This window comes from Sus scrofa, chromosome 4 (assembly GCF_054392235.1).
Source record: "Sus scrofa isolate SSC_HxYL_T2T_F1_AM1 chromosome 4, Sscrofa_HxYL_maternal_Yorkshire_Landrace_v2.0, whole genome shotgun sequence".
Taxonomy (NCBI): Eukaryota; Metazoa; Chordata; class Mammalia; order Artiodactyla; family Suidae; genus Sus; species Sus scrofa.
Genome location: NC_139386.1, coordinates 4,774,505 through 4,799,254, shown reverse-complemented (window position 1 = coordinate 4,799,254; position 24,750 = coordinate 4,774,505).

The following is a 24,750-nucleotide window of genomic DNA, read 5'->3' as shown; positions in this document are numbered from 1 at the left end:
CTGCCACTCTCAGGGCCAGCTAATTTCTAGAGACAGCCAAAGATGTCTCTGAGCGCCTGGTGTGGATACAAAAAAACGACCAAGGCAGAGCCACAATCCTAACTGCCTGCTTTACAAAATCCTCACACGAATCCCATATTTTCCCTCCCTTAAATCACCCAGGGCCAAAAAAAGAAGGACTTCCTGTCACGGCTCAGCGGTTAGCCAGCGGCTATAGCTCTGATTCAACCCCTAGCCTGGGAACATCCATATGCCGCGGGTATGGCCCTAAAAAGACAAGAAAAGAAAAAAAAATCACCCCAGGTACCAGACAACTAGGAGGCAACCTTCTAACTAAGAGCCCATCAAAACTGCTCAAGCTAAACCACCCTAAACTCACTCAGGGTAACTGCTCTCTCTGCTTTACCCTTTTTCCTTCCCCAAAAATCCCAATAAAGGCTCTGGGCCAGGCTCTTCCCTTTACCACTGCTGCCTCCTAACCAACATCAATACTTCGGGGCCTCCCGCTTCTGAGACTCGGCCCGTTTACACCTCTTTCATGAAGATTGTTTGCATGCCTGCAGGTCTTACTAAAAGCAATTGAAGTGACTCTGCTTTAAATTTCAATTTTTAATTTTTTTAAAAAGTCTTATTAGAGTGTCATTGATCTGCAGTGTTGCGTCGATTTCGGCTGGACAGCATAGTGACCCAGTCAGATAGATAGATAAATATGCTTTCTTTTTCTCCTACTGTCTCCCATCCTGTTCTAACACAAGCCCAGGGATTTCCTTCCCAGGCCTCCTCGCGCACCCCCTTCCCCGGCACGCACGTGACTCCAGCCCAACTGGGCGCCTCAAGGTTCTTCTCTAAAGACCAGGCGCTGCCACATCCTCTGCTTAGAAAGTTGGTTCTCCAGAATGTCATTTCCCCAGTTCTCCTGCTAATCCTTCCCACCTCAGCTGAAATGCCACTCTACAGAGAGATCCTCCTTGACTGGCCTATGTCACCGCTTCCTTGGTGTATGTAATAGCCCCCTCTCTATATATAATAAAATTACTTATAGAATTGTATAAATATAGAATTGTATCAATATGCCTAATTTAGATGAAATTCACATAACACAACATGAGCCATTTTTAAAGTGCACAAATCAGTGCCTTTTACTATATTTGCAATATTATGTAACCACAACCTTTACCGAGTTCCAAAACGTTTGCATCATCCCTCCCCTAAAAAAAAAAAAAAACCCATTACTCATTAGACATTTACTCACCATTTCCCCTCCCACATCCCTGGCAACCCTGAACCTGCTCTCTGTCTCCACGGCTTTACCTAATCTGGATGTGTCAGATAAATGGCCTCTTACCACATGTAAATTCTGCATTTGGTTTCTTTCACTTAGCAGGATGTTTTCAAGGTTCATCCAGATTGTTGCGTGTATATATTACGTAATTATATATTATGTACATAATATTATATAATCACATTCCATTGTGTGGATATAAAATATTTTAATCTATTCATTTACTGATGAACACTTGGGATAATTCTACCTTTTTGTTAATGGTTCTTCTATAAATATTTGTGTACAAGTCTTTGTTGGAGGACTTAATTTCCTTTCTTTGGGGTATAGACCAAGAAGCTGAATCACTGGGCTTTTTATTTCCATCGTTTTCTTTTTAAGTGCCCCACTCTGTGATGAGGGTGGGGGAGAAGAAAGAGTGTGGCTTTGATTCTCAGCATCCCTATTGGTTTTGCATTGCGCCTTAGCCTCTCCTTAAGTGGCTGCTCTTGGATGCAGTATCCTCAGCCCCTAAATGGAATCATAATACTCAGCCGAAGCAGTGGAAAAATAAATAAGACGCTACCTGTGGAGGATGCTGTGCCTTATACCGTCCATAGATTTCCCTTCTCTTACAGCATATTCTCTACACCTCATTTTTCGGTAAAACTCTACCTCTTCATTTTCCCAAATGGAGAGAGCAAAGGAATGAGACCATTAGAAGTGAAAATGGGGCAGGGGGAGTACCAAAAAGACTGTCACACATGGCAAGCTATCATTTTTTTTCTTTTTACAAAAACATTGTCTTTCCAGTGATGTCTGACCATTTATTGAATATCTTTGAAAGCATTTATTTACTCTAGAAGCTGTGGGATTCAATGTTCTTTGCGCCCATATGCATACAAAACTGCTCTAGGATGTTAGAATGTAATTGATCCTTTTAAAAAAAAAAAAATTGCCTGTTCCTTCCTCCTATTTAAATTGTATCAAATCAATTAAGACTCTTCAATATGTTTTTTGTGGGTGTTTTCTTCCATGTTAAACACATAGGAGGAGTTCCCATTGTGGCTCAGCAGTTAAGGAACTTGACTAGTACCCACGAGGACACAGTCTTGATCCCTGGCCTCGCTCAGTGGGTTAAGGGTCTGGTGTGGCCGTGAGCTGTGGTGTAGGTTGAAGACACAGCTCGGATCCCGCGTTGCTGTGGCTGTGGTGTAGGCCAGCAGCCGCAGCTCCGATTCGATCCCTAGCCTGGGAACCTACATATGCCACGGGTGTGGCCTTAAAAAGACCAGAAAGAAAAAGATAGTTTTCTCACCACGTCAATGTTCAAGCAGCTAATTTGGATACCAACTTTGTAATTAAATCAAAGCAAATCTGAATCTTCCGTAAGAAAATAACTGATCTGGTGGGCAAGGGGGTAGTTTGCTATGTAAACTACCAAAACCCAGCTGATCGGCTCCAGTCTTTGACACTGTTGGACTCCTGCAAGGTGACGCCTGATTCCGACCCCACCGTAGAAATCTCCAACAAAGATTTGCCCCCTTCCGCTGTTTGGTGTTATTCACCGTGAAATGGAAAAGCAAGGCCCTTTTTTCTGACAATACTGTGAAAGGGGGCGTGAGGACGTAGGAATGAACTAAGGAAAAAACTTAGTCCATCCACGTCCACGACAGACCCTGATATAATATTTCCCCCTTCTTTTGACTGAGAGAATTTAGAGATTGATTTGGCGAAATTCGCATCTTTATGATATTACGTCTTCTTTTCAATCTTCATCAATGAATGTGGATTATCTTTCCATTTACTGAGATCAGTGTTTCTCAGTGGAATCAGGCAACTGCAGTTTGAGTGAGATGCTGGTTTTCGTTTGGGATTTTCTTGCAGATGGTAAGAATTCGGGGCATTTATTCCCAGAGTTCAGGTCATAGCACCTCCAGTTACTGTGACAACTTAATTGCCTGCCCATTTCCAAAAAAGTATGCTTTTCAAATAATTTCGAATACTTTTTCCATGGATGCTTTTTGTATTTTTTTAAGGTTTATTTCATTGTACCTTAGAATTACTATTGCTATCCTAAATAGGAGCTTTCGTGTTTGTTTTCTATTTGTCTTGTCTTTTTATTTTCATTCTTCTGCATTTTTCTAGTTGGCTTTTACTAGCCTATTGGATTTAGGGTCTGTAAATCATATATCCAGAAATCTTATTGAATTATGTTATCAGTTCTGATTGTTTCTAGATTCTTTTGTGTGTTTTTCCTAGGAAGGATTGAATCAACATTAAGTAAAGATATTTTTTTATACTTTTCTTTTCAATTTCTTAAAAATGTATGTGTTTTTATTTCTTCAACTTGGCCTTCTCCTCAACAGTGTTGAGTAAAAATGGTGAGTGTGGGCATTCTTTTTTTTTTTTGACTACAAATAAAATTCTTTTAAATTTATTTTCAAATAATATATTATTTAACAGTGTATTATTTAGGGAGCTCCCATTGTGGCTTATCAGGTTTTGAACCTGACTAGTATCCCTGAGGATGTGGTCTCTATCTCTGGGCCTCACCCAGTGGGTTGTGGGTCCAGTGTTGCCATGAGCTGTGGTGTAGGTCTCGGACTCGGCTCAGATCCCACGAGGCTGTGGCTGTGGCTGTGGTCAGCAGCTGCAGCTCTGATTCAGCCTCTAGCCTGAGAACTTCCATATGCCGAAGGTACAGCCCTAAAAAGCATTTTTTAAAAAAGAAAGTATTATTTAATAATTTATTATCAAAACGCATTATTTAAACATACGTTATCTAAGTCATGGATGGGAATTGAATTTTCTCACATTACTTCTCTACATCTATTGCCATAAATGTATGGTTTTCAGTTTTATACAGTGACTTATGTTAGTGCATGTTTGTAATATTAAACCATCCTGGCATTACGGCACCAGGCCTTTGATCATGATGCATATGCTTGTTGTGCCTGAGCACTTAGTGCATCACTGGATGTGTTTTGCAGATCATTTCACAGCTTCTGGGGGCCTTATTTCTCATGTCCAGAAACATCCCTTCTCTGTTAGATTCTGGAAATTTTTCAGTTATTATTTCAACTATTGCTTCTCTAACGTTTTCCTCTGAAAATACATTATGCCTATTTCAGCCTCTAAAACTATTTTCTCCATTCATTTCACTGGTATTCCAAATTTCTATCTTATTATCTCTAGGCTGGTTCTAAATGGTTTTATCGGTGCCCTCAATCAGTGTGTTACTTTTCCACTTTGTCTTGGAGGTCTGCAGTTTATATACTTACTTCACAGCTTATCTTACTGTTTTATTTCTAGAATTATGTGTTTTATACCTACGTTCTCATATTTCATTTTCGCCTGATTTTGTGTCTTTTCTTTCTAATGACGGTGATGCTTTATTTATCTCTGAACATCTTAAACACACTTTGTCAGACGAGAATACATTTGTAATCTGATTGCTGATTATGCCAGCCTGATTTAACCCCCAATGTTCTTGTGCTTCGGAATCTTGTTTTGGAAGGTTGCTGTGAATTGACATTTATTTCTTTTTCATTTTTTTGTTTATTTTTCTTTTGGTTTTGTTTTTCTTACCTCCTTTTCCTCCACTCAGCCTTCTCTGTCTCTCAACCTCTATAATTAGGGACGGTGACTGTTTCCATCGTTTGTCTAAGGCAGCCCGCGCAGTTTCTCAATCTGGCAGAATTGTTCCTCTTCTCAAGAGTGCCCCCAACTTTGTCTCTTATTGCTGACCTACAGTTTCCCTAGGACATCTGGAGTCCACCGCAGCACAGAAAATCGGAATTGACGAGGTCCTTTCATGTCTTATAATCTAACCCTAGGGTTTATAGGATACCCAGCCACTAAATTCATCAGCTCCAGAGTCAGGACGCCAACTGAGGCTCTTCCATCAAGGGCTGTTTCCACTCAACTTCTGGATCAGCACCTGAGAAGGAGACCCGGGTTTGCCATGTCTGCTTCCTATACAAAATCATCTGCCAGTGTGATGAATGTCAGACCAGCTCACTATATGTCCCACTCCAGAATATTTGCATTTAAGAGGATGCCTGCTGAGCTGAGAACCCTGTCTTTGGTTGTGGAACTTTATATATATATATATATAGTAATATTATATAATATTATATATATATAGCCGTACCTGTGGCTTATGGAAGTTCCTGGGCCAGGGGTCAAATCAGAGCTGCAGCTGCCAGCCGGCACAACAGTCACAGGGACGCCAGATCCAAGCTACATCCATGAACTGTGCCGCAGCTTGTGGCAACACGGGATCCTTCACTCACTGAGCAGGGCCAGGGATTGAACCCTGAATCTCACAGAGACAATATCAGGTCTTTAACCCACTGAGCCACAGAGGGAACTCCTTTAATGGTGGAACTTTAATCATTTGTATAGGGAGTTGGTAGAAATATTTGGGGAGAGAGGAATTGGAGCTTTCTGGTACTTATATTAATATATATCTTATTAATAACCTCATTCTATATACGCCTGTGTTTAAGACATGTACGAATAAGAAGACTCAAGTAACCAATCATAATACTGATTAACGAGTCACCTCTACCTGTACGCAGCACACAGGAGGGAAGGAAAGAGGTCTAGGGCTTCCAGTGGATCTCAGAGTCACGTGATCTCCCGCCTTAACGCAATTAATCAGCAGAATAACTGTGAAAGACTTATTACCCCCATTTTACAGATGAGGAGACATGCAGAGGGATATTGTGGAATTTACAGGCAGTCTCGAAGTTACTCATGGTGCTGATAAAAGTAAACCAAGATTTGTGAACCCAGATTCTAAAGCTGATCTTCTCACTACAGCTCACGCTTCAAAAGGAGGAACTTTATATATATATATATATATGTATATATATATATATATTTTTTTAGGGCTGTACCTGAAGCATATGGAGTTTCCCAGGCTAGGGATTGAATTGTAGCCGCAGCTGCTGGCCTAGGTCACAGCCACAGCAACACAGGATCCAAGCCATGTCTGCAACCTACACCACATCTCGAGGCAACGCTGGATCCTTAACCCACTGAGCGAGGCCAGGGATCAAACCCGCATCCTCATGGATACTGGTCAGTTTGGTTACCACTGAGCCATGATGATAACTCCAAAAGGAGGAACTTTACAGCCTACAACACCTGGAAGTCATGTGGCTTACTGCAGTAAAACTGATGTTTAAAGCTGTGAAATATTTTTTTTCACCCCAAGGTCACATAGAGAAGCAGCAGCAGGGTCAGGACAAGAGCCCCCATCTCTTCTCGGCTGCCTTAGGGCTGCTGCTACCAGCACTGTATTCCTCTTGCTCTGAGGGCCAAGATCTCCTTTGGAGCCGCTGTGTACTCTCCTGCAAGCTCCTTCCAACTCTCTGGCCGCCAGGTCCTCCTTCGACCTCTGGAACCCAGGCCCTGCCAGGGCCAGTGCTCTGCAGCCGAGTCCCCCTTCTCTTGAAAGGGTCGGTGAGTGGAGCAACTTGACGCAAGGAGGTCAGGAGACAACTGTAAGAGCATGCTTCCGCCACACTTCAAAGAGGACAGCGTGGAGGGATGGCCTCCCAGCTGCAGCTTCCCAGAGCCTCCCAAGACCCAGCGGGCCACTTGATCACAGTGAAATGGCCCTCAGTAGGCTAAATCTTCTAGGTCCCGGGAACACGCCACGTTCATGCCCCCCTTTTTAAAAATCTCTGAGTCATTTCTTAAAACATCAGTTCAAGGCTAATCACCACCTGATTGCCAGTTGGCTTTGAGGACTACGTGAGAGAGCTTAACAATCGTCCTAGCTCACCTGGGCTGCGCCTTGCTCATCCTGGACCGAATGCTCAGTGATTTGCATGTACGGATTCATTTCAATCTTCGCATTAAATCTATGAAATGGGCACAATCGAGACTGTAAGGATCCCCACGTTACACACGAAGAAACGGGGGCTCACCGGAGGTGCATCATTTGATCAAGGCCAGAGAGTTAAGAAGTGACATTTATAGACAAGAAATCCAGGCTCAGACAGGTCACATGATTTGTCCAGATACAAGCTGTAACCTGATAGTGAAGCTGAGCTTCAGTCCTTATCTGTTTGGATCCAATGCCCACTCCTTTGGAAGGATAGCAAAATTCAGCAGGACCTGGGGTCCACTTCCCATCGCTTTCCTCTAAGATCGGTCTCATTCTGTTCATCCAGCTCTTCAAGGAGGAAACCAAGGTTCAAGCAGGGGCAATGGAAGGCATGTGAAAAGGAAACCGTAAAACGGGGTCCAAAGGCCAGCGATCAGGAGCCAAAAAAACTTAGGGGCAAAGTAGACACAGGGACCCATGGCCAGATCCCAAGAAGATTGTTGGGGTGCTAACTGCTTTGTGGATTAAAAAGCTCTATCAGACTAGTTGAAGGGCAAATGTTGGGGTGAAGCATTGTCCCCAAGGGCAATTTAGAAAGTATAAGGCAAATACAGCCCGTAGCTTTATCCTCAGACATTGCAGAACAGGGTCCATCTTACAAGCAGTTTAACTAATTTCCTAAGGCTTAGCACGAGGCTTGATGGCATCTTTCTCTACTGAAAACAGGTCCTGTCGTAATGACCAGAAGCCTTTTGTGCCTTTGCCAGACAGCAAAGTTTTTGTTCTATGTCTGCGGTCCCTTGCAGAGTCCAAGGATGACAGTGTGGGAAGAACAAAGGCAAATTGAGGGGTTTGAGTGAGGTGTGAGCCTGGGACAATGCAGGTCCCTTTCCTTAGCACAGAGGCTCGGGCTGGGCTGGTAATCCCAGCCAATCTGGAGCTCACACCATGAGGCGGAAAAGGAACCTCTTCTCCCTTACAAATCAGACGGTGAGTGAAAACAAAACCTCTTCTTTCTCCTGTGAGAGATATAAAAGACAATAGGAGCAAATTTGTGCAGGAATAAAAGACTTTCTCCTGCTCTAAGGCTTGGTGAGAAAAACATAAATACACCTATGATTTGAACCTTCCTATATTAGAAATGATTTTCCAAGCGCTTCCAGAATGATCTGCAGCATCTGAAGACAGGGGAAAGGCATGTGTCTTGATTATAACCTAAAGGAAACTGCCTGAAACGGTCTTCCCATTCTAGTCAATCAGGCCTCGGTTTTCTGAACAACAGTCCCCATGAGCAATTCTTAATTTGAGATGCATGGATCCCACAAGGAATCTTTAGATTGGCATCAAGACATCAGAAATTTAGCCTGCTGAGCCACAACAGGAACTTCCAATTTTTTAAATTTTCTTAGCGTAAGGACAGGAGTTCCCGTTGTGGCTCCACCGGTTAAGAACCCAGCAAGGTGTCCATGAGGATGTGGGTTCGATCCCTGGCCTCAGGGGGTTAAGGATCCCATGTTGCCACAAGCAGTAGCATAGATTTCAAATGCAGCTAGGATCTGGTGTTGCTGTGGCTGTGGTGTAGGCCTGCTGCGGTAGCTCTGATTCAACCTCTAGCCTGCGAATTTCTACATGCTGCAGGTGCTGCCCTAAAAAAACAAAAAACAACAGCAACAAAAAAAACTGTCCCTGGAAAGGGTCGGTTGTCACCCTGAATGGGGGAAGTTTTTTCCCACTGCCTGGGGGGGGGGGTGGGTCGGGGGGGTGGGGAGGAACTGGTCCAGATCGGCAGTGCCCAGGAGCACTCCCTGTGATGCAGATTTCAAGGGAAGACATCAGACCCTGTAACTGAGACTCTTGTGGGCAAAGCCCCAAGGACCCCATGACTTCCCTACTGTGTCTCTGGTCAATATCTGGCCGGAGACTGTGCCGAGAGCCGGGGGGCTGCCCTCACTTGCTTTTCTGTTTCCAGCTGTCCTCTCGAGCCCACCAACTCAGATCTGAAATCCCTGTGCTGGAAAAATGGGAATCCAGAACTGAGTGCTCAAAATGGCCATGAGCTGCATTTGACAGGCGATTTTCTTTTCCTATTTTCTTTCTTTCTTTTTTTTTTTTTTTGTTTTGTTTTTTGTTTTTTTGTTTTTCTGTCTTTTTGTCTTTTTTTAGAGCCACACCCGTGGCATATGGCAGTTCCCAGGCTAGGGGTCTAATCAGAGCTGTAGCCGCCAGCCTACGCCAGAGCCACAGCAACGCCAGATCTGAGCCACGTCTGCGACCTGCATCACAGCTCACGGCAACGCCGGATCCTTAACCCACAGAGCAAGGCCAGGGATCGAACCCGCAACCTCATGGTTCCTGGTCAGATTCGTTTCCACTGCACCACGACAGGAACTCTGATAGACAATTTTCTTCCTTTCTTCCTTCCTTTCTTTCTTTCTTTTTTGATTATATGCAAAGTTGGAGAGATTTATTTTAAATCATTTAGAAGAAATAAGCCTATCATTTACGGTACACCAGCAAAATATATACCTTTATATCAGTAATAACAATAAAATCAGTGAAAAAAATACAGTTCTAAAACTAACCTCATTAGTAAGAGATACACAAAATATAATACCCTTAGAGATAGAACTAGACAAAAATATTAGGATTTTTATATAGAAAAGTCTCGTTTGAAATTGAAAAACATGAAAATTATCTTTATAAATAGAAAGATATGTTTATGGAGAGGATTCACTATCATAAAGATGACAGTTACATTCTAATTATTCTGTGAGTTCAATTCAATTCCAATCAAAATTTCAAATTATAACTTTCATGTAATGGAAAAGGATGAGTATTTTTTAATTCTTTTTAAAGTTCATTTTTATTGAAGTATAGCTGATTTACAATGTTGTATTACTTTCAGGTGTGTAACAAAGGGAATCAGTCATACATATAAATATATGCATTCTTTTTTCCCATATGGGTTATTACAAACCGTTGAGTAGATATTCACGTGCTCTATAGTAAGTTCTCATGAATCATCTATTTTAGACGGTCGTGTGTATATATTACTCTCACCCTCCCAGTTCTTCCCTCCTCCCCAGCAGTTTCTTCTTTGGTAACCATAAGATCAGTTTTGAAATCTGTGCGTTCGTTTCTGTTTTTTAAATAAGTTCTTTTGTATCATCTTCATTAGATTCCTTGGATAAGTGATAATCATATGATATTTGGACAGTTTTCCACCCCCCAACCACACCACTTAATCACCACCAGCACCACCAGTGTTGCTTTCTGACCCAGCCTACCTGCTGGCTGGACAAATTAATCTCAATTTCATGCTTACGATGAGAACAAGAACGGAGGACTTCTTAAAAATAGCTTTTTAATATATAGGTGTCCTCGGAGGTTCCCAAGCATATTTCAAAACAGAGACTGATAAATGATGATAACAACGGGCAGAGACTCTGCTGATTCCAAGGAGGAATTGAATTTCCCTTGATCCTTGCACTGGCCCCCAGCCAAGCGTGGACCAGATAAAGACAGTCATTGTCTTAGGAAGGAGAATCTGCCGAAATGTGCAGATAATTTGTCCATCTCTCAGAAGAGGGGCAAACCATTCAAGCCATTACATGACAAAACCCATTTTGAAAACAATCTCATATTATTATGAGTAGCCTTGGAACATCCCCCAAATGCAACCTGGTCCAGCCAATGAATGACATCTTCCATTTTTCCTTGGTGGCACTTAACTGGATCTGCTGTGCCTCATTTAGGTGGGCACAGCCCCTATGCCCATTACATAAAGACGGAATGCACATTCTCTCTAAATGTCCTGCTAAAGCTACTGTCCTCTCCTAAATGCACTGTGTGTTTTCTTAACAATGAAATTCTACCTGTTGCCTTTGTGGACATCTGTGCCCCATGGAGAGACTAGAGAGAGATCGCAAGAGTGACACAGGTGAGCTCTCAGTGGAAATCAGCACAGGTCACAACTTCTTGAAAGGAATTCAAGGGGTTAGGAGAACCCTCTGCTTCCTGAAAGATGCCCCTGCTAAGACCAGAGGATGTTTCACCTTGAACTTGGGGTACAACTCTCTCCTTTACCCCCGGTCTCTGAGGAAGCAGTGTCTGAGGCTCAGGGCTGTGCGAATGGCCAAGAGTCCAAGTGTTGGCACTGAGCTGCCATGCAGCGTGGATGCTGGCGAGGTGGGGGAGGGAGCAGGCAGGTACACCCTCCGACGTTACATTTGCCGGAGAATGAATCGCTCGGACCAGTTTCTGTCCCTGGAAGTTCTAGATGTTTCCACCTCATCTAATCAAAGCAAACAGGCCATGATGTACTACTCTCCAGGAGAGGTAACTTGCTCAATTCGAGGAAGCTTACAACCGTTGGCATTTTCCTCCCCACCCCGGGGGGGATGGGGAAAGGGGGAAAGAACGGGACTTTTCCCCAGAGAAGTACCAGATGCAGAAAGATATTCCCTAACACGAGCTTATAGCTCTTTGCTCCCTGGTTTAAAAGGCAGATTCCATGTGTCGCTTTTCCTCCTTGACACTGGCAAGCAAACCTTCTGCTACCCTGGGCATAACGCAACTTTCAACAATGGAACAACCCGTGAGCCTCAAACATGAAACGGTGGGAGCGATGAAAAACTAGGATGGAAAGTTTCGCTCGTGAGAGAATTGGGGTCTCGTCATCTCTAGAGCAGGCTGTGTTTTAATGTCTCATTTTGAAGCCGAAGCCTGTCATTTAGGCTACAAGGCAAAGGCTGGGGGCGGGGAGGAAGGCCATCCGAATACGGCACCTGTGCTAAGACCACCTTGCTGGCTCGTTTCCCTGCCATTTGGGAGAGCTATTACAGGCGCTTCTCTGAGACAGGTCAAGCCTCTTCTTCAATAATCTTTCTGAAATTTCCAAAATTTGCCCCAATTAAATTGTCGGAGGGAGAGACATGTCTGACAAATGCCTTCCAGTGCTTGATCCTTAACGGCTCAGCACTTGGCATCTCCACGTGCTCATGGCCTCAGGAAGCAGACGTGAGGGGAGGTGGGAGAGCCTCCTCAGCCCTGATATCAGACCCTCTAGCCTGAAGGGGAGACTCGCCAGCTAAGCGCGGCATTCTTCATCTCATCCCAGGCGATGCCCCAGTGGGTATCTTTGTCATTCTCAGCAGGTCCCCTGTTAAACGGACTGCGGCGAGGCAAAGGCGCTCATCCTCCCTTTGTGTAGCCACCAAACCCGAGTGTGACCGGCCAGTGGCTGTAAACCGAAGAGCAGTCATTTCCTCGGAGAGCCATTGTGGGGATTTAGTGGGATAATTCGCCTCAGGCACTTGGGCTGGTCCCTGCCACACAGCTCCCCTGCGTGGGAAAGAACGTGTGACTCAGTACAGTTTCTTCTTTTCAAATTAAAAAACAAAACAAAACAACAACAAAAAATATATATGTATCATTGATTAATAGTGTGCCAATTTCTGCTGTATGGCATAGTGACCCAATCATACATATATATGTGTTCTTTTCCTATATGCGCTTCCACCGTAATGGAAGAGATGGGATATAGTTCGCTGTGCTGTACAGTGGGACCTCATTGCTTCCATTGCTGTCTGTTCTTCTGGCGACCAAGTCACGAGACAGGTGGCAGTCTGCCCTGCCGTGGCGGTGTTTCTGACAATGGACCCAAGTCTCTCCACAGGCATGTTCCAAAGTCTAGGGTCGCTGAAAGTCAAACAAGCATTCACATCAGGCCCCAATACAGACTTATCCATACATTGACTCTATTTCTCTTTTGACCTGACTCCCTGAGTCAGTCCACCACTGGTTAGGACTAACGGGATGGAGGGAGAGTGAATCTCCAAACATCCCCAAACCCCTGACTTATATACAAGAAGGACGGGATCCGTGAGACGTCTCAGCTGCCCTCAGGGGCCCACTCGGATCCTCAGAGTGCCCTCAGCGTCACCGTTCCGTAATCCAGTGAGGCAGCCTTCTCTGCCTCTCCTTCAAGAGACCCCTCTCCATTCTTCCATGACAAAATACAGTTTCTGTGCACCAGGCGTGTATTTTTTTTTCTCTGACCCTGAAGTTACTGCAATAGATGCAAAGAGGAAATGGTCTCTCTCACCAGGAAACACTCTGCAAGTGAGGGCGACAGAGTAAGCAGTTAATACAGGACAATCTTCATTAGCATTTTCAAGGGTAGTAGGACATAACCTGGACCCAGCTCGTACCAGCACTGCAGCCTTGAGCCAGTGAATTAACCTGTTTGGGATTCCATTTCCTTACCTGGTAAAGTAACATGAGAGTCCCCTTTCCTGAGAGGATTAGGGAGGGTGGATATTGTTAATGAGGTCAATGTCAATGCCAGGTCGTGTGGGACCGAGAGCTTTCTAGAGGAGGTGGAGGAGATCACCAGTCCACATACGATTCCACCAGCAAGTCCTTACAAAGAACCAGGAGACCATAGAGCTAGGCGTGCTGATTTAAGAAGAGATAAGAGATGGCTGATCCTTAAAATCATTAGTAAAAGCCACTAACGTGGAGATTCCTGTAAGAAAGGAAATTTGGTTCAGGAATACCTACAGCAAAAGAGGCTTCGAATGTTTTGAAAAAGAAGCTGCCATTTGTCAACGGGAGAAGAGTCAACAGCAAAGAGGCATGGATACCCTAAGTTTCCGTTGTTGTGTAAGATCTAACATCGAGTGTCAATATTATCTACTGCCTTGACTCTTAGTGAAACTGGCAGAGCTTCCGTGACACCCTGGCCAGTTTCACCCCCTCCTCTGCTCCTGGGGATGGCGTCTCATCGCCAAATGTCCATCTGTATCGAAGGGACCAGCCACAGCTCTGCTTACACCCGAGAAGCAGGTTTGGGTTCCCCATCAGCCCGCGGAATTATTCAAACAAGCCAATCACATCCTGCCGTGGGAAGAAGAGGACACCTCGCCCTCTGGATACTACGAAGCCCAGAGGTTTGCTCTGTTCTCAAGTTTAATCTCCGTGGTGTGTGCTGGGCCCCAAGTGGCGCAGGATGGTCCCCTCTCCTGGGCTGTGAGTACATTTTTTTTTTTTTTTTTGGTCTTTTGTCTTTTTAGGGCTGCACCCATGGCGTATGGATGTTCCCAGGTAGGGGTCGAATCGGAGCTGTAGCTGCCAGCCTGCACCACAACCACAGCAACGCCAGATCTGAGCCACGTCTGTGACCTCCACCACAGCTCACGGCAATGCCAGATCCTTAACCCACTGAGCGAGGTCAGGGATCAAACCCCCAACCTCATGGTTCTGAGTCGGATTTGTTTCTGCTGCGCCAAGATGGAACTCCTGTGAGTCCATCTGATTAATAACCTGCCCTTCATCTCACCTGTTCAGTGTCAGGTGCTGCGTGTTGGGCCATCCCCGTAACCCTGAGGTGAGAACCCTCCCTCCCCAATGACTGTTGGAAGGTTCATAAAAGGATTGTTCTTGGGAGTTCCCATTGTGGCTCAGTGGAATCCAATCTGACTAGTATGCATGAAGACACAGGTTTGATCCCTGGCCTTCCTCAGTGGGTGAAGGATTCGGCGTTGCCATGAGCTGTGGCGTAGGTCTCAGCCACAGCTCGGATCCCACATTCCGCCTTGCTGTGGCTGTGGCGTAGGCTAGCAGCTATAGCTTCGATTGGACCCCTAGCCTGAGAACTTCCTTATGCTGCAGGGGCAGCCCTAAAAAAAGGGAAAAAAATTGTTTTCTGAGGGTTTTACTTGTCTGCATTTCAGGTCATCCCCTGCCTTCAAAATCATTATTGTTTTTAAACCTGAAAGTGAGCTCAATTCCAAAAAAGAAGCCCTTAATATAATTTGGAATCAGTCACACAAATTGGGGAAGAGAAACCCGACTGCGAAAATGGGTACATGGAAATCGCCCACTGCCGTTACACCTGTTTGCCCAAGTAAATCCAAATAGACGTATTTGCAAATATTAAATATTTTAACGTTTTGCCAACAAAAGCTTCTTTTTTCCATTAAAACACTTTTAACAGATTCTCAAATGCTTAGGATTTAATAACATTTCAAAAGAACTTATTTTGTATATTATTTCACACAGCATCATGATGAATTCTGACGCTGATTCCGTTCTTAATCAATCATTCTCTGAGGGGAAGAAAAAAATCTACCTTTTCAGATCTGAGAGTGTTCTTCCCAAAGGGAAAAGTGGAGGTTGGTAAATTCCATTCCCTTGAGCATTTTTTTTGCTGGGGACCAACTTCTGGTCTAGCCAAGCATTTCATCTGAACTTTCCAAGTACAGTATCATTCTGGTTCTTCTTAGACAATATGCTTGAGCTGAGGAGGGGTTCGATGTGCAGTTTCTGAACACCTCATCCTTCCTACGGAGTCCAGGTTCTATCAAACCAATCAAGGAGGGAGTGGGAGGGACTGGGAGTTTGGGGTTAATAGATGCAAACTATTGCATTTGGCGTGGTAAGCCATGAGATCCTGCTGTGTGGCACAGGGAACTATATCTAGTCACTTGTGATGGAACATGATGGAGGATAATGTGAGAAAAAGAATGTGTGTGTGTGTGTGTGTGTGTGTGTGTGTGTGTGTGTGGTGTGTGTGACTGGGTGAATTTGCTGTACAGTGGGAAATTAGCAGAACACTGAAAGCCAACTATAATGGACAAAATAAAAATCTTTAAAATAAAAAAATTTAAAAAGAAATTTAAACAAAACTTAAAAAAAAACATTAAAACTAAGGGGAGAAAAAAGAACAAAAGCTACGAGCAAAAATATAACCCGAAAGTGAGGCAGAAACCCCTCTCTGACTCCGTCACTGTCAGTGGGCCTCGCTGGTGGGGCCGCTGTGACTTTCGGAAGCTCTCGGTCCGCCGACCCGGGGAGAAATACTTACTCATTTCCTACTTAGCACCACTTCACATCAGAGCGTTAACATGGTTTAAATCAAGAAAGTCGTAAATGTAACCAGTCTGGTTATCTTCACTAGCTTCAGGTGCAGTTATACTAAAGTTAGATTTCCTTTCATTTTTATCTAAAAGAAATAAAAAAGACCCAAGTCTCAATCCCACCCGTGGTTAGAAGGCACATGTTTTCTGCAGGCCCAAGGACTCCATGGGTGTCTTCTCGATTCCAAGTCATTTCTACTTAAAATTGGCTCAAAAAAACCAAAAACCAGTCACCCTGATCAATCCGTAGAAATTCACGTACGGGCTCCGTGGGCTAGCACGGGTCAGCATCAGACACGTGTAGTTCTGACGGTCGACGGCCAGGCATCCTTCCCTCTGCCGCCAAGCTGTGCCCTCTTGGATGCTCTTTGTTCTTTCTGTGGGTGTGAAGAGAGGGACTGCCTTCCACCTCCAGACTGCGCCCCATCGGTGAAGGACTTATGGCAGAAATAAGGGAAGGTGCCCTGGCTCCACTTGTTCTGGAAGGCGATCCCTCATCAGCAGACACAGGGGCAGAGATGGCCTGTTAGGATGCTGAGCCTCCTCTCTTCTGAGAGCTCAGCTTGGCCACCCCAACTCAGACACTGGCAACCCAGAATCCAGGGTCTCCCTGGCTCACCTGGCTTTCACACATGGGTTCTTTTCTTTCCTTTCCTTTCCTTTTCTTTTCTTTTACTTTCTTTTCTGTCTTTTTAGTGCCGCACCCATGGCCTTTGGCAGTTTCCAGGCTACCGGTTGAATCGGAGCTGTAGCTGCTGACCTAGGTCACAACCACAGCAATGCAGGATCACATCTGCAACCTACCACAGCTCACAGCCACGCTGGATCCTTAACCCACTGAGCAAGTCCAGAGGAACCTGCGTCCTCATGGATATTCGTCAGATTCATTTCCACTGAACCCCAACAGGAACTCCACACAGATGGATCCTTGGCATTGGTGGAGAAGCACATGCATCAGAAGGAGCGCCTGCCCGTCCCAGGAAAAATATAAGCAAACAATCATAAGGCCTTGGAGATGGGAATAAGCTGGCATTGACCTGAAAGCCCATGTGAAGCGAAGGATGGTTAATGTTGGTCCATGACCGTGAAAAGCCATTCATTCTCCAGAGTTCTGCTCATGCCCGACCCTCAGTGAACACACCTTGAACTTCTGCAGCCTCAGAGGAGCACAGCCCGTGGTGCAATCCATCAGAGCCTGGGAGAGTCCCTGGAGAAGGGCTGAGGATGGACTGCTAGTGAAGACAGCTGCCTCCAGGGGGAAGCAGTAATCAAAGACTTCTCAATTTGTCTTCCTGAGTGTTTTTAACTCCTTCCAGGAAGAACCCCTACCTAAATGGGATGTCCCTTATTTTTAAATGGAAACTCCTAGTCAAACCTGACCCACTTTGTAGAAATTTGCTAGGCCCTTTCAAATCCTTAAAATAAAGCATAGTGTTCTTTAAAATACATTTCACAGACAGATAATACGTTCTATGAAAAGACAGCATTTTCTCCATTATCTATTTTCGTGCCTCTAATTATATTATACACCACTGAAAGCCAGAAAGCTCAACCTTTCATTTTCAGGATTCTTCTTGGTGGAATCTACTGTATTAACTGCATTAACCTGGCTGACCTTTGGTAAATATTGATTGAATCAAATTAAATTGTAGGACAGCCTCTCTCTGAGTGTGATTTCAGGATTAAAAACACAGTGTCTACTTGGCGACCTTGGGGGCCTATTTCCAGGGACTCAAGGGCTGTATGAGAGGGGGTCATTCTACCCCCTGTGAGTTCAGCGGCCGAGTGTCTTTATGCATCTAATGAAGGCATGTGAAACAGGGAAGAGCTGTGGTCCAGACACTGAGCTCTGCATCAGTAGGGCCGGGCAGTTACTGTCATCATTAACTTTATTCCATCAGAGCTTGAATGAGAGCATTTTGAGATCTGGACTTCTCCATGCGGGTAGGCTCTGGCGGTGTCTTTCTGCTAGGTTCTAGGCTGAACCTATCACCTGTCCCCGAGGGGACAGCCTTTCCTTCTTTACCCTACATCAGCTCTCTCTTGGCTGACTCTCACTGGAGCCTGTTTCTACTCTCCACTCATTCTACTCATTATTCTCTACTCAAATCCTGGTGCTTAAAACAAATCTGTGGCTTCTCACTGTCAACAAGACAGTGTGTATTTATACCGATAATCATTTGTATACATACACGACTTTAGATGCATGTAAGATTTATATATTTATATATATACACACACCTCCTGATCTGATATGTCTACATGGGCATTATATTTCCTCATTCACATATTAGAGGTGAAGGGACTCACCCAACATCACAGAAATCATGAGGTGTTGGGAGTGAAGCCCAAATCTCTTTGATGCTGGAGCCCATACTCCATCTATAGCGTAAGATTGTTCAAAGTTATCTCTGGCCACACCATCCTCATCTGTCAATTCCTACACTCTCTTCTAGCATTTGAACATTATTGGTCATCTACCGGTTTTGATTTGCCATATTTAAGCAATGAGTGCATCTCTACGGATATGCCGTTTATGTCACCTACCAAACCTTTTGACTCAATTAGATACTTATCGAGCACTTAATATGACATAAATATAACCATAAAGGGATGTACAGTTGAAATGGGAACAGACTGATTCTTCAGGAAAGCAGAAGGCATGGAGAAGGTATCAAGACAATTTTCAAAGAACTAGATTATATAAGCTGAGCCTTGAAAATTTCTTACGATGTTGGCATACAGAGTTGAAACAAAATATTAAAGGCAGAAATATCACCCTGAATAAAATTCTAATGTGCTGAAAAGGCAAATTTGATCAGGGAATGGCTAGAGTCTGTGTGGGCCCCTACATGGAAATTGTAGGTGTTAAGGCTGGAAACATGATCTGGGATTGGATTTGAGGAGACTCTGTTATGTTAGAAGATTTGATTACAAGGGCCAGGTTCCAGGCTTTCTATTTGCATTTTGGAGAGTTGGGTATGTCTGCCGTGTGGAGGATGGGTAGAAGGAAAGAGAGCAGGGAGGTCTATTGGGGACTGAACTGAGGCCGGGGTACGAGGAAAGAGTGAATAAGGCCCAGATTGGGGTGGTCACAACAGGACTTCGGGGAAGATGATCAAACCAAGGGCTGTGGCAAAAACAGAGGACTGATCTCTTGTGGAGAGAGGAGTAGAAGGAGGAGGCTAGGATGGGTCCCAAGGTTCTGTTTTGGGTGATGGATGGATAATAGCATTGTGCAAAATCTATTACACAAGGGGAGAAGATTTAAAGGGGAGATAATGAGTGCCTGGGGAACTATCAGGAGCAAAGATTTGGTGGAAACGAAGCTGTGTGTGTGTGTGTGTGTGTGTGCAGAAAGAGAGAGGAAGGTGAAGAGAAAGAGAAAGATATGGGTGGAAGTCCATGCTAGGAAAGTGTCCTCAGTTCTCAAGAAGGAGCAGTTTTGCCCCTGGGGGGACACTGAGCAACCCCTGGAGATATTTCGTTTGGAGGGAGGCCTGTGACATCTAGTAGGAAGAGGCTACAGAGGATGCAAAACATCCTACATTGTACAACAAAGAACCACTCAGCTCCAACTCAAATGTCAGCACAGAGGGTGAGCAACCTGTCCTACAATTAAAAGGAGCTGGGAAAGAATGACAGTTCGGGGACAAAGCAGACCCGGTTTAGGTCTCCGACCTACCACTTGGTTGCTGTGCGACCTTGACAATGCGATTTCTCTTTCTAGAACCTCAGTGTCTAGATGGGGACAAACGAACACAGTGTCGTTGTTACCAATATGACATGAACGTACGGACATAACATTGCTGGATGCATCACAGAAATGCGTCAAGTGCCTCCTTTCCTTTTCTCCTACTTAAAAACCAAAAATGATTGATAAAGCAGAGCCTTAGAAAGTCTCGTTACCGTCTCTGTGTTCTGTAGCTGTGCCTTTCTCTGTTTAAAAAGAAAAAGAATGTCAGGGTTCTGGCACGAGACGTCTACATGAAGCTGATGTGCAATTCTGTTGAATCCTCACGCCCTCACCAAAGTGTATTTTTCTTGCCATGGCATCAAATGTCAATGTACCGATTGTTTGTTTTTCCACGTTGCGATGGTTAAGCTCCTTGCGGTCAGGGTCCTGTGTTATTCAACTAGCCTCGCACTTTGGTGCCACCTCCTTTCAACTTCTCCATGGTGATGGGCACAGGTGGAGCCAAGACCCCACCCGTCTTCACCTACCAACTCTTTTGATGGAATTTTACCTACTTCCGTGGCTTTAGGGGCCTTCTATTTGCCAATGTCTGTGTGGTAGGAATGGCTGGTTATCTCCTTAGCCGCACCTTGCTTTGACTTAAAATAGAATCCTTTTAGTCCAGTGAAATATACCCAAATTTTAAACCCTTTCTGAGTCTCCCTTGCAGATGGGCACAGAAATAGGAAAGAAGAAAAGTGGAAATGACGTTTGAGCTTTCAGAAAAAACAACAACAACAACAACAAACCTTTTTGTCCCTTCGTCCCTTCTGCCCTTGCTCCCAGCATAGCTCCTGTGTCAAATATAAGCGAGATGGCTGGATCTCCAGTGATCACCTTGGAACATGAAACTGGCTTAATAGCTAAAACTACTTAGTAAGATGTGTGGAGAGCAAAGAAGGCACGTGGGCCCATGAAGACACAGAGCCATCAAACCAGCTTAAGACTTTTCACCTAAGGGTCTTGTTTTGTTTGGGGTTTTTTGTTGTTGTTGTTGTTGTGTTGGCCACTCCCTTGGCGTGTGGATGTCCCTGGAGCAAGGATCAAACCTGGGCCACAGCAGGGACCCAAGCCACTGCAGTGACAACCCCAGATCCTTGATGTACTGCACCACAACCCACTATGGGTATTTTTTAATGCAGGAAAATAATGAGTTTTCTTTTTAAGTTGTCATTTTCATCTTTGTTACCAGCAGCCAGTGGCCGTTGCAGTGATAGACTCCCAGTTTTATGTCTATAGTTGTAAACATCCAGAATTATAGGCTTTTACATAAAAGTTCTCATAAATACCGAGCACGCCCTGCACAGAAAAGATGCACAAAACCAAACTCCAACGTTCTTCTGGATTCAGGCTCCGCCAGCAGCCTTTCCTATCCAGGCAAACTTCTTCATCTAGCCTTCTTCTCAGGAAGACTGCAATAAAGACGGCCCTCCATTATCTGTTCTCCTTCTTCTCCTCCTTCTTCTCCTTCTCCTCCTTCTCCTTCTCCTTCTCCTTCTCCTCCTCCTCCTCCTCCTCCTCCTCCTCCTCCTCCTCCTCCCCCTCCCCCTCCCCCTCCTCCCCCTCCTCCCCCTCCCCCTCCTCCCCCTCCCCCCCCTCCTCCCCCCCTCCCCCTCCCCCTCCTCCCCCTCCTCCCCCTCCTCCCCCTCCCCCTCCTCCCCCTCCCCCCTCCCCCTCCCCCTCCCCCTCCCCCTCCCCCTCCTCCCCCTCCTCCCCCTCCTCCCCCTCCTCCCCCTCCTCCTCCTCCTCCTCCTCCTCCTCCTCCTCCTTCTTCTTCTTCTTCTTCTTCTTCTTCTCCTTCTTCTCCTTCTTCTTCTTTTGTGTGTGTGTCTTTTTAGGGCCACACTAGCGGCATATGAATTTCTGGGCTAGGGATGGAATCGGAGCTGTGGCTGCCGTATACCACAGCCAGATCCTTAACCCACTGAGCAAAGCCAGGGGTCGAACCTGCATCCTCATGGATGCTAGTCAGGTTCTAACCTGCTGAGCCACAACAGGAAGTCCAAGAGCACTATTCTGAAGCAAGGCAGACCAAATTCACAAGGACCTTTCCCATAAAATACCTGCTTATATAAATGAAGGAAAACTGAGTATCGATTTAATTCTTCAGTTAATTTGTTCAAAGCACATATTTTCATATAGTTTTAGAAGAAATGTATCCCTATCGTGCCAAATAAGACAAAAAGCATTAGAACATGGATTTTCCCCCGAATTCACAGTTTCCACTGTGAGATGGTGTAGTGGGGAAAATTTTGGCACCCAGAGCTGTCCAGGCCCTAATCCCCAGAACCTGTGAATAAGTTGCTTCACATGACAAGATGACAAGAGGGACTTTGCAGATGCCACTGCGGTCAAGGACCTTGAGATGGGGAAATTATCCTGGATTCTCCAGATTGGCCCAGTGTAGTCACGATGCTCCTTAAGAGCTGAGAATCTGGAGTTCCCGCTGTGGCTCGGGAGTAACGAATCTAACTAGTACCCATGAGGACATGAGTTTGATCCCTGGCCTGGCTGAGTGGGTTAAAGATCCGGCATTGCCGTGAGCGGTGGTGTTGGTCGCAGACGCAGCTCAGATCCTGAGTTGCGTGGCTGTGACATCGGCCAACAGCTGCAGCTCTGATTCTACCTCTAGCCTGGGAACCTCCATATGCTGTGGGTATGGCCCTAAAAATAAATTAAATAAATAAAAGAGAGACAGAAAGAAAAAAGAAAAAAAGCTGAGAATCTTGTATGGCCACAAAATAACGGTCAGAGAGATGGGGCATGGCCAGCTTGGAGGATGGAGAAAGGGGACATGACCCCTAGAGCCCCCCCCCCAAAGGCCAAGGAACATAACTTCCCCTCCAGCCTCCAGCAAGGAGTGCAGTCCTGCACGTGCCACGTCACAGGGAGTCCTGCGTCAGACTTCAGACCTAGCCACTGGCAGACGATGCCTCTGTGCATCTCAGACTACCAAGTGCCAGGTAGTTTGTCACAGCAGAATAGAGAAAACCAACCGAAGCGAGTGATGAAAAGAGACGAGGAAGCCCTTCTCAGGGCTGGAAAGACAGCGTGGCTCGTTGTCACCCGCCTCTGGTCACTAAGAACCATTTCTCTGTCAGGGTATGCTCATCTGCAGGCAGATGGCTGAGTGCAGGGTCGGGCTGCCTGACTTAGCAGCTGGGGGCAAGAACCCCACTCACTTCTCGGCTCCCCACTGCCTGGTTTACTGCCGGTAGGCACAGGAAAATGTTTTTCAAAGAATAAAATCTATTTGGCCACTTGACCTGGAAAAGGAGGAGCCTGAAACTCTTGGACTGATCTCTGCCCTTTCTTATCCTGAAATGTGGTCTATTTCTTACATTCTAAGAAAAAAATCAAAGCATGTTCACATCCATAGGAAGAGAGGCTATTTCACCAGCACAACTCATCTCAGCCATCAACAAACTGAAATTCTGAGACAGCAAATGATTTGCCTGGGGTCATCTAGTAAATTAGGGAGAAAGAGAGACCAGGGACCTAATTCTTTGACCTTCTGCTGTGTGTATTTTACCAGCCTGCAGTAAAAACCGAAAAATCTGTTAACAAGACCGACCTGCTCCTAAACAGAGCACGGGAGAGCGTTGAGAGCATAAGCGAGTAATTTCAACGCAGCAAAATGTACATCATCACAATTGCATGTGATGACCGTTTGCCGAAGCTTTAGGCAAGGTCACGGGTGGCCCATCCCTCCCCTGGACCTCTGCATGCCTGCGGAGAAGGGGGCCTGTCCCCATTCACGCCCTCGTTCTCTGAATGCAGACGCTGGAGCAGAAAAGAACATGGGCTTGAAATCTGCAAGGAGGACGCTCAGCTCTAGACTTGGCAGCCGATGCGTGTTGTAGGCGAGCCTGGGCCAGGAACTCGACCTCTGGAATCCTCAGTGCCTCCTTATGAAACGGGGATAATCGCACCAGCGCTGCGAAGTGACTGCAAGGATTGATTCATTCAGTAACCAGAAAATAAAATCACATCAATGCGCAAATGTCACGCCGTCATTGTTCAATTAAAGAGTTTCTCCCCCGACTCTTTTTGAATTTTTCCTGAACATCTGAAAAGAAAGCTTGATAAAACACATGTTGGAGGAGAAAGAGCTTGTCTATGTGCCGTGTAAATTGCAAGGCTCAAGCTGCCCCAGCCCCCAGAAGTTGGGCTTGGTGCGGGTGTGTGTGGGGTGGGGATCTGGCGCTGCTTTTTCTGGAGAGCATCCTGATTGTGGGCTCATAGCGCCATCTCGTGGGCAGTTTTGGAATTTCTTTATCTTTTTTTCCAGACTGGAGACTCCGACGAGGTAAAGGCTTCATCTCTGCCAGACCCAGAGGATACAAAAACACCCTCGTTGATCTCAAGAAGTAAAAGCCCTCAGGGAGAGAGGCACGTGCCCACAACTTGTGAAAGAGAAGGAAAACCCTGTGGAGCCTGTCGGGCAAGCTTCCAGGAACCTGTTTTCAGGGCACTGGGGAAAAGTTGCTTAGAGGAGCAATCGGAGGCTTCCTGGAGGAGGCGGCAGATCTCAACAAGAACAGCTGACATGCCCTGAGCGCTGTCAGGCCCAGTGTTCTAAAGGGTCCGTGGGTACCAGCTCATTCAATCTTCACAGTGGTGAGCTCATAGGGAAAGCCAGTCTCCAAATCCGGGTGGTCTGACTGCCGAATTCAAATTCTAGCCACTCAGCAACAAGTGCTAGTTCCTCCTAGCGGCAGAGCAGTCCAAATTTCAAATCAATTTTCTCAGTTTCAGAAACCGAGATGGGCTAAAATTCAAGTTCCTTGACTCCAAAGTTCATGATTCCATACGAAGGAAACTACCTTCATTCAACGCGGCCACGGCCAGTGGACGAGATCTTTAAAAACCAAGTTGCCCAGTGGGCAGGGGAGAGCGTGAGCTGGGATGGGAGGGAGTGTATATTCTGGGGGGGGAGGTAACATGGGCCAGGAAGGGCTGCAGACATCAAGAGGGGTCGGGGGAA